General features: G+C 40.3%; 1 protein-coding gene across 6 annotated transcripts in view; it reads left to right on the top strand.

Annotated features, from left to right (window-relative positions):
- LOC111555690 (serine/threonine-protein phosphatase 4 regulatory subunit 1-like) overlaps positions 1-9,591 on the top strand; it is an 89,998-nt gene that overhangs the window by 20,818 nt on the left and 59,589 nt on the right. The window lies entirely within an intron of this gene.

Below are 9,591 nucleotides of genomic sequence, written 5' to 3'. Positions count from 1 at the left end.
GAGAGAGAGAGAGAGAGAGAGTTCCATTCTCTTCACCTCCACTGTCATGTTCTTGGAGATCTCAGCCCCTGGGACTTGAACCTAGTTGTCCAAAGTCCATGCTCCTCCTGGATACTACACTGGGTTAGGGCAGTGACTGTGGGGAGGGAAACTGGGGACTGATGTTAGAATAGAAATCAGAATGTCAGTTTATTATTTGTTATGGTTGGGGTAAATATTTGCCTGGAAGGCTGATGTTCAGGTTCATAGGTCAGTAGCATCCCACTGGACAAAGTCTGGAGTAGGAAGTTGACAGTGCTTTCCCAGCACTGTTGAGGAGCAAGTAGGACCTCAGTCACAAATATCAATCTTCTGGCAGTTTTAAGGTATATTCTTGGACATCTTTACAGTGAAAGGAAGGTGTCCCTAAAGGCCATGCAGCTCCCTGTAGTCTCATCACTGCTGTTAAGAGTTATGAGTTATCTGGCATTCTCTGGATCTTAATTGGGGTTTTCAAGGAAATTAAGATCACAAGGTTACTTCCTAAATGTTCAGTCAGAACAAAGGGAGTTTGATATTCTTAAGGGTTGATTTTATCACAGCAATGCCAGCAACTTGCCAAGCAGATTCACTGTAGCCTCCACAAAACCCAGCTCAGAATGGGTAGAAGAATAGACACTGTTACAACCTCTGCTCATCTTTGTTTTTTTTTAAGAGTCACTTTTATTGGTGTATAATTTACATACAATGAAATTCACCAGTTTAATTTGTTAAGCTGAGTCTTAACAAATAGGATTGTGTGACCACAACCATGCAACCATAATCAGGATAAAATACTTTCCCAGCCCCTCCAAAAATTCCTTGTGCCCCTTTGCCAGCACATGTTCCTCACCGTGAGCCCAGGAAACCACTGATCTGCTAAACAGACTGTATTTTTGTCTTTTCTAGAATACAGTAGAATATTAGTAGAATTATGCAGTATGAAATCTTTTATGTTGAGTTTCTTCCAGTTGGCATGATGCTTTTGAGATACACCTGTGTTGGTAGATGTTAGCAATTGATTCCTTTTTATTGCTGAGAAGCATTGCATTATATGGATGTATAACAATTTATCCACTTAACAGTTGATGGGTTTGTTTATTTCCAGTTTTTGGCTATTGTGAATAAAGCTGCTATGAACATACAAGTACAAATCCTTGTGTAAACATGTTTTAATTTATCTTGGGTAAATACCTACGGTGTGTGGGATTTACTGGGTCACATATAAATATATTTATTTTTTAAAGAAACTGCCAAACTCTTTAGTGGCTATACCATTTTGCATTTCCCCCAGCAACGTATGAGACATTCAGTTTTTCCATATTCTTGCTGAGATATTTGATAGTTAAAAAAAAATCAGCCTACCTAGTGAGTGTGTAGTGTTATCTCATTGTGGTTTTGACATCTGCCTAATTACTAATGATGTTGTACATCTTTTCCTGTGCTTAACGGCACACTTGTATATTTTTTTTGGTGAGACTCAAGTTTTGTACCTATTATTGAAATCAGACTCTAAGAATTTTTTTTAGTGTTTTCTGGATACAAATTCTTTATCAGATACATGTTTTACGAATGTATTCTTCTCAGTGGCTCAGTGTTCCATTTTCTTCTTTCTAAGAACAAAAGTTTTCAGTTTTGATGAAATGTAATTCATTAGTATCTTCTGTTATGTTTTGTGTACTCTAGGAAATCTTTGCTTTTCTCAAGAGCACAAATATTTTCCTGTGTTTTCTTCTGTGAGTTCTAATGTTTTATGTTTTGAATTCATGTCTATGACAGATTTTGAGTTAATTACTTTATGTGACATAAGGAACAAGGTTCATTTTCCCCACGTTTATTCTGTTATTCTAATACTCTTTGGAAGATTGTCCCTTCCCCATTGAATAACCATGGCACCTTTGTAAAAAATCAATTAAACTTAGATTTTATATCTCTTAATGGATTTTCTCTTATGTTCCATTAATATGTGTGTTTATCCTTAAGCTGGTATCATAATGTCGTGATAGTAAGTCTTGAAGTCAAGAACTGTGAATGTTTCTGCTTTATTTTTCTTTTTCTTTTTCTTTTTTTTTTTTTGAGACGGAGTCTCGCTCTGTCACCCAGGCTGGAGTGCTGTGGCCGGATCTCAGCTCACTGCAAGCTCCGCCTCCCAGGTTCCCGCCATTCTCCTGCCTCAGCCTCCCGGGTAGCTGGGACTACAGGCGCCGCCACCTCGCCCGGCTAGTTTTTTGTAGTTTTTAGTAGAGACGGGGTTTAACCGTGTTAGCCAGGATGGTCTCGATCTCCTGACCTCGTGATCCGCCCGTCTCAGCCTCCCAAAGTGCTGGGATTACAGGCTTGAGCCACCGCACCCGGCCTTATTTTTCTTTTTCAAAATTGTTTTGGCATTCTAGGTCCTTTAAATTTCCATATGAATTTAGAATCAGCTTTTTGATTTCTACAAACTTAAGTGCTAGGCTTTTGATTGGGGTAACATTGGATTTATATGTAAATTGAGGATAATCCACATAACAATATTGAGTCTTCTGGTTTCTGAAAGTGGGATAACTGTTTTCAACATTCTTTTAAGATTTTTCTCATAGGATTTTGTTAAATTTATCCCTAAGAATTTCGTATTTTTGATGCTATCATGATGGTATCCTTAAAATTTCATGTTTTCTTTTGAGAAATGTCTGTTCATATTTTTGCCCATTTTAAAATTGGATTATTTGTTTATTTTCCCATTGAATTTGAATTCCTTATGTATTCTGGTTATTAACCCCTTCAGATGAGTAGTATGCAAATGTTTTCTCCCATTCTGTGGGCTGTCTTCTTCACTTTGTTGTTTCCTTTTCATGTAGAAGCTTTTCAGCTTGATGTTACCCCTTTTGGCCATTTTTGCTGTGGTTGCCTGGCTTTTGAGGTCTTACTCAAGAAATCTTTGCCCAGACCAATAGTGTCCTGGAGCATTTCCCCAGTGTTTTCTTCTAGTAGTTTCACTGTTTTAGGTCTTAGATTTTTAAGTCTTTAATCCTTTCTGATTCGATTTTTGTGTTTGGTGAGGTAGGGGTCTAGTTTCATTCTTCTGCATGTGGATTTCCAGTTTTTCCAGCACCATTACTAAAGAGACTGTCCTTTCCCCAGTGTATGTACTTGGGGCCTTTGTTGAAAATTAGTTGACTGGAAATGTGTGGGTTTACTTCTGGGTTTTCTATTCTGCTCCATTGGTCTATATGTCTGTTTTTATGACAGTACCATGCTGTTTTGGTTACTAGCATTGCAGTACATTTTGAGTCAGGTAACATGATGCCTCCAGCTTTCTTGTTTTTGCTCAGTATTGCTTTGGGTATTCTGGGGCTTTCTGATTCCATATAAATTTTAGGATTTTTTTTTTTTTTTTTTAGTTCTGGGAAGAATGTCATTGTTATTTTCATAGGGATTACATTGAATCTGTAGATTGCTTTGGGTAGTATACAACTGTTTTTTGTGTATTTACTTGTATCCTATAATCTTACAAAGCTCACTTATTCTAGTTATTTTGTAAGTTCATTGAGATCTTCTATATGGACAGTCATGTTGTTTGTGAATAAAGATGGTTTTACTTTTTCCTTTCTAATCGGAATGCCTTTTATTTTGTTTTCTTGCCTTATTGCTATTTTACTTCTACATATGCTGTTAGCCCCACTGCATTGCCATTGTTTTCATTTTAGTAGTCAATTACCTTTTAAAGAGATGTTTTTAAATGAAAAAAAAGAAAATAAACCAGCATTGCTTATATTTATTTACATATTTGCCATTCCTGGTCTTCCTCTTATATTTGTGTGGCTTCAGATCATATGTGTTCTTTCTGAAGAACTAGCTTTAGCATTACTTGTAGTACATATCTGCTGGCAATGCGTTTTTTTCAGCTTTTCAAAAGAAAGCTAGAGTGTATATATTAACATCAGACACGGTAAGCTTTAGAAAAGGAGAATATTGCTAGGGAAAAAAGGGACATTGTACAGTGTTAAGAAATCAGGCCAGGAGTGGTGGCTCACACGTATAATCCCAGCACTTCGGGAGGCCAAGGCGGGCAGATCACTTGGTCAGGAGATCGAGATCATCCTGGCCAAAATGGTGAAATCCCATCTCCACTAAAAAAAAAACCAAAAAATTAGCCAGGCGTGGTGGTGGGCACCCAGCTACTCGGGAGGCTGAGGCAGGAGAATGGCATGAACCTGGGAGGTGGAGCTTTCAGTGAGCCGAGATAGCGCCGCTGCACTCCAGCCTGGGGGACGGAGTGAGACTCTACCTCAAAAAAAAAAAAAAAAAAAAAAAAAAAAATTCTTGGTTAATGGTTTTTTCTTTTAGTATTTTAAACATATCTGTATTAGTCAAGGTTCCCTAGAGGGACCAAACTAATAGGAGATATATATACACACACACATATATATATGTATACACACACACATACATATGTATATGTATTAACCTACATGATCACAAGGTCCCACAGTAGGCTGTCTGCGAGCTTGAGGAGCAAGGAGAGCCAGTCCGAGTCTCAAAACTGAAGAACTTGGAGTCTGATGTTTGAGAGCAGGAAGCGTCCAGCACAGGAGAAAGATATAGGCTGGGAGGCTAGGCCAGTCTTGCCTTTTCATGTTTTTCTGCCTGCTTTATATTCGGTGGAAGCTAATTAGATTGTGCCCACTAGATTAAGGGTGGGTCTGCCTTCCCCAGCCCACTGACTCAAATGTTAATCTCCTTTGACAACACCCTCACAGACACACCCAGGATCAATACTTTGCATCCTTCAATCAAGTTGACACTCAGTATTAACCGTCACAATGTCTTTGCATTTTCTTCTTCATTGCATGGTTTTTGATGAGAAAAGTTGTTATTCTTTCTTTGTTTCTGCATTTTTATGTAATGTGTCTTTTTTTTTGGACTGGTTTTAAGGGTTTTTTCCTTACATATATGATTAGTACTTGTCAATTAAAAATAAAACAATTAAAAATATTTTTCTTTATCATTGGTTTTTACCAATTGATTATGATGTGCCCTGTGTGATAGTTCATTATGTATATTTTGCTTGGATTTGTTAAGTTTCCTGAATCTGTAGGGTTATAGGTTTTACCAAATTTTAAAAAATTACAGCGATTCTTCTTCTCATCTCTTTTATGTTTTTTTTTTTTCTCTCTCTCTCTCTTTTTCTTCTTTTGAGACTCTACTTACACATATGTCAGGTCCTTCTTTAGCCATCTTGGCTGGAAACTGAAGTCTTTTTCTTTTCCCGCCAATTACCTCAGAGACCATAACTCTTCCCTTTGGCTTTGTTGTTCTTGTAGCCTTCATCCGAGTTGGTTTTTCTGCCTGTCTGTTGAAAGAACACTGGCCTGGCGTGCAGAACCTTCAGGTTCTAAGAATCCCAGCTATGCTGTTGTCTTTTGGGGTAATATCTCTTTACCTGTCTATAAAATGAGAGTTTATCAAGGCATGTTCTAAGGTTTCTTCTTCTTTGTGATCCTGTTTTATAACATTCTTTTTAAAAAATATTTGTTTTTATTCACGGAATTTTCTTTTGGTGGGGTCATTCCTTTAGTTAACTACTTGCTGTGGAGCACCTGCTGCAGTTCTGAGACAGCACAGGGCCCTGGGGCCACAGGGCCTCTCGCAGCCCCAGGGCAGCTGGGAGGTGGCCTGACACGGTCTGGAAGGAAGGAGAGGCTGTCGGGAGCCCGGCCTCCTGGGGGGTGGGGAGGGCGCTTTGGACACTGACACCCAAGCTCAGGAGGGAGGGAGGGTGTGAGAAGTGGGAGTCCCAGGCAGTGGACAGCAGATACAAAGTCACCGAGATGAAGGTTCTTGGTGCATTTGCAGGACTAAGGGAAGGACCCTGCACCTGAGGCTCGGAGCAGAAGTTAGGAGGGGTTTCTTTGAACATTGAAATTAAAGTGTAGGTTTCCTCTCTAGCAGTATAGATCAATGCAGCGTCTGGATTCTGACCAAGTTCAAATTCTGACTCTGCCACTCTATGGGTAGCAATTTTCGTAACTTCTCTGAGCTTCTTTTTTTTTTCTAATTTTTTTTTGAGACAGAGTCTCACTCTGTCACCCAGGCTGGAATGCCGTGCTGTGATCATAGTTCACTACAGCCTTGACCTCCTGGGCTCAGATGATCCTCCCTCCTCAGCCTCCTGAGTAGCTGGGACCACGGGCACACACCATCACAACCACTAAATTTTTATATTTTTCTTAGAGGCAAAATCTTGCTTTCTTCCCCAGGCTGATCCCCAACTTCTGAGCCCAAGCGGTCTTCCCACCTCAGCCTCCCAGAGTGCTGGGATTACAGGTGTGAGCCACCTTACCTGGTCTCTTTTTAATTTTTTTAATGGGATTAATATGGTTTTTATCAAGATTTAACAAACTACTGCTACTACACGGAAAGCTCTTAGCACAGTTTCTTTATAGAAGTAACCAAGAAGGGTAAATTGTTATTCATTATTTTATGTCTTATACATAGCTTTTATTTCCTTGTTGATAGTATAGTTTTATATAGTTAATGTGGTAGGATCATTAATATTCTCCAGTAACATCTATTCTTTGGTAGAACTTATTGCTAAGTTCGTTAGTTGTCTGACTAAAGACAGTTTTTTGAAGAGTGTCTGGCTATTTTCTGTTACTTTAAAACACCATGTTCTCAACCCATAAAATACACAGTGGTCCTCAGAAGATCTTTTGAAACCCATGATCCTGTATGAAAAGTATTGAATGTATTAGACTGTAGATATCTTCAGGTTCCAAAACTATCTGTTACCCCAAAGCTTGGGAACTACTGCTTTAAACTTAATGTTTTCAAGTCCGTTCCAGCCTGGGCCTGCAGATGCTAAATAACTATCTGTGGGATCGAGGCTGCCTATTCCTTCTGGACTCTGAGGTGCTTGAAAATAGCTCATATGCAGTGACTCTGGTCATTGGGCTTGGCTATGACCCGGTGTGGACCTGTTCATCCAAGGCAGCTATTGTGCACAGAAATGGCATATTTGATTATGTCATACATATTTTTTCTGTAACTGTATAATTCTTTATTAACATTCTCCGAGTAGCTGTTATACAATGTAAATTTTTAATAAGCTCATATTGTTAGCCTAAAAGAATTAGTTGGGGGAAAATGTGGTTCATGTTCAAAGAAAAGTAAGTACTAGGCACAAACTTGTCATCTCTAGATTGAACCCTTTTCCATTACTGCCTGCATTGACTTTGGTTTTTCTACCTCCCTGGTAGGACTCCTCTACTTTTTCATACCAGTTTTCAGGGCGAGGGGTAGGAGGGATGCATTTCCACCTCTAGAGCAGGTGCTGATTAACCTTTCTGGAACTAACTATTGAGGCTGTTACTTTGCCAAAATTAGCCTCAGGGAAGTCCTCAGTAGCCTGTTTCTTTATCTTTATTTTCCTAGGTTAGCAATGGAAAGATTAAGTGGGGGAGTGGGAGAAGGGAGGGCTCTGCCAGGAGTGTTTCTCTTACCTGGGCACAAACTCTGCCAGGCTATCTTTGAAATAGCAAGAGTCCTCTTGATAATTAGCTCTCAACTCCAGGCAGTTCCCTCCCTGCCTTATCCTTTCAGTGATGGCCTCTTCTAGCAGGAATGGGAGGAGAAGATAACTGCTGAATAGAAAAAGTTGGCCATATCAGGGATTCTTAAAAAAAGATAGTTATATATATATTTTTTTTCTTTTTGAGATGAAGTCTTGCTCCATCACCCAGGCTGGGTATAGTGGCGTGATCTTGCCTCACTGCAACCTCCACCTCCCAGATTCAAGCTATTCTCTGCCTCAGCCTCCCAGATAGCTGGGATTACAGGCATATGCCACCACACCTGAGTAATTTTTGTACTTTAGTTGAGATGGAGTTTCATCATGTTGGCCAGGCTGGTCTTGAACTCCGGGCCTTAAGTGATCCACCCGCCTCAGCCTCCCAAAGTGCTGGGATTGCAGGTGTGAGCCACCGCACCTGGCCAAGATGGCTACATTTCTAAAACTTCTAATTTTAATCAAAGAATGGATATTCATAGGCTGACCTGGTGATCTGAGCCAAGGCCTTGCCTTGCTTGGGACATGGACCCTCTGCCTTCATCCATAGATCACACTTGTGAGCCCTCGTCTACATTTCCAGGTTCACTGTCTTATGTGGAGTGAGAAGACTTATATGTCAGGCAATGCAAATGTAAGCCCTTATCATTTTTTACAGTGTGTTTACAGTATTTTCTGCTTGTTTTATCTACTCCTAATTTGACAGCTATATTTTAATAACTCATTTTTATTGAATCTTTCTGAAGAATTCAAACTAACATTCAGAAATAATAGCACAGGACCTGACTCTTAGTAAGCAGGTAACTCCTGTTGGGAATAGCTGTGCACGAGCCTCCTTCTGGATAGGGCAAACTGGGAGAGTGACTGAGGAAACGTTGCCTAACTTCTTTAGGTATTGGTTTGCTCATTGGTAAAATGAGGATAAGAATCTTACTTGGTTGATTTGGTGTGGGAACTGAATCATATGTGAAAGCTACTTCCCTGTCCCTGGCCTGTTATAAGAACTCAAAAAAGGTAGCTATTATTTTTATTATCAATATCATCCCAACAATTCCCCTTACCACTGTTATTCCTAGAGAGTAGCCTCTTCGCTCTGAGTGTTCATTAAGCCCTGGGATTAGTCAGTGTGTTTTATAGAGTGGATGGAAAGATTAAGTTAATTCAGTGGTTGATGTTGTTGGAGACCATTTTTGGTAAAATGCATAGTCTTAAAGTGAATTTACTCATTATGCGTTTAGTAATGTGTCAGGGCACATAGTAGGTGTTCATTAAACACGTAATGAATAAATTTACTTTAAGACTATGCATTTTACCAAGCCTATGTGCTAGGCTTGGAGAATCCAACAGTAACTGGACACAGTTTTGCCCTCAGGAACGTTTATTGTGTAAGGACTTCTTGCAGACAAACAGTGAACTTCATGTTGCAGGAGGCTGGCACAGGTTGCCATCACCAGGGCACTTGAGGTGTGAGGAGAGTGGGAAGGCAAGCCATTCTAAAGAGGCTTCACCCTAGCTGAGACCTTAGGTCTAAATGGGAGAGAGTAGATAGGGAACAGATCTTCAGAATGCTGTGGGGGATGTGAAACATGGGAGTAAGTGAAGGGAGGTAAACAATGTCAAGATCGGCCAGATCCTGCAGGTGTTCCCATGCATGGTCCCACTTACTCCAGCATCCTGGTGGCACAAGGGAGGGATCTCATCCCATCCTCAAGATGAGAACACAGAAGTGTGGACAGGTGACGTGACGAACTCTGGCCATACAGCAGTGAGTAGTAGTTGTGGGATTCATCCCATTCCAGGTGTGTTTGACTCCAGAGCCCATGAATTCAACTACCCACTGCACAGGAGGGAAAAGAGCAGGAGAGGAAGAGGGGCTGGACATGGTGGCTCATGCCTGTAATCCCAGCACTTTGGGAGGCCAAGGCAGGTGATTACCTGAGGTCTGGAGTTCAAGACCAGCCTGGCCAACATGATGAAACCCTGTCTGTACTAAAAATACAAAAAAATTAGCTGGGTGTGATGGC

The sequence above is a fragment of the Piliocolobus tephrosceles genome, chromosome 20 (assembly GCF_002776525.5).
Source record: "Piliocolobus tephrosceles isolate RC106 chromosome 20, ASM277652v3, whole genome shotgun sequence".
Lineage (NCBI taxonomy): Eukaryota > Metazoa > Chordata > Mammalia > Primates > Cercopithecidae > Piliocolobus > Piliocolobus tephrosceles.
The sequence above is the reverse complement of the archived record's forward strand: the minus strand, read 5'-3'. Positions and strand labels throughout refer to the sequence as shown.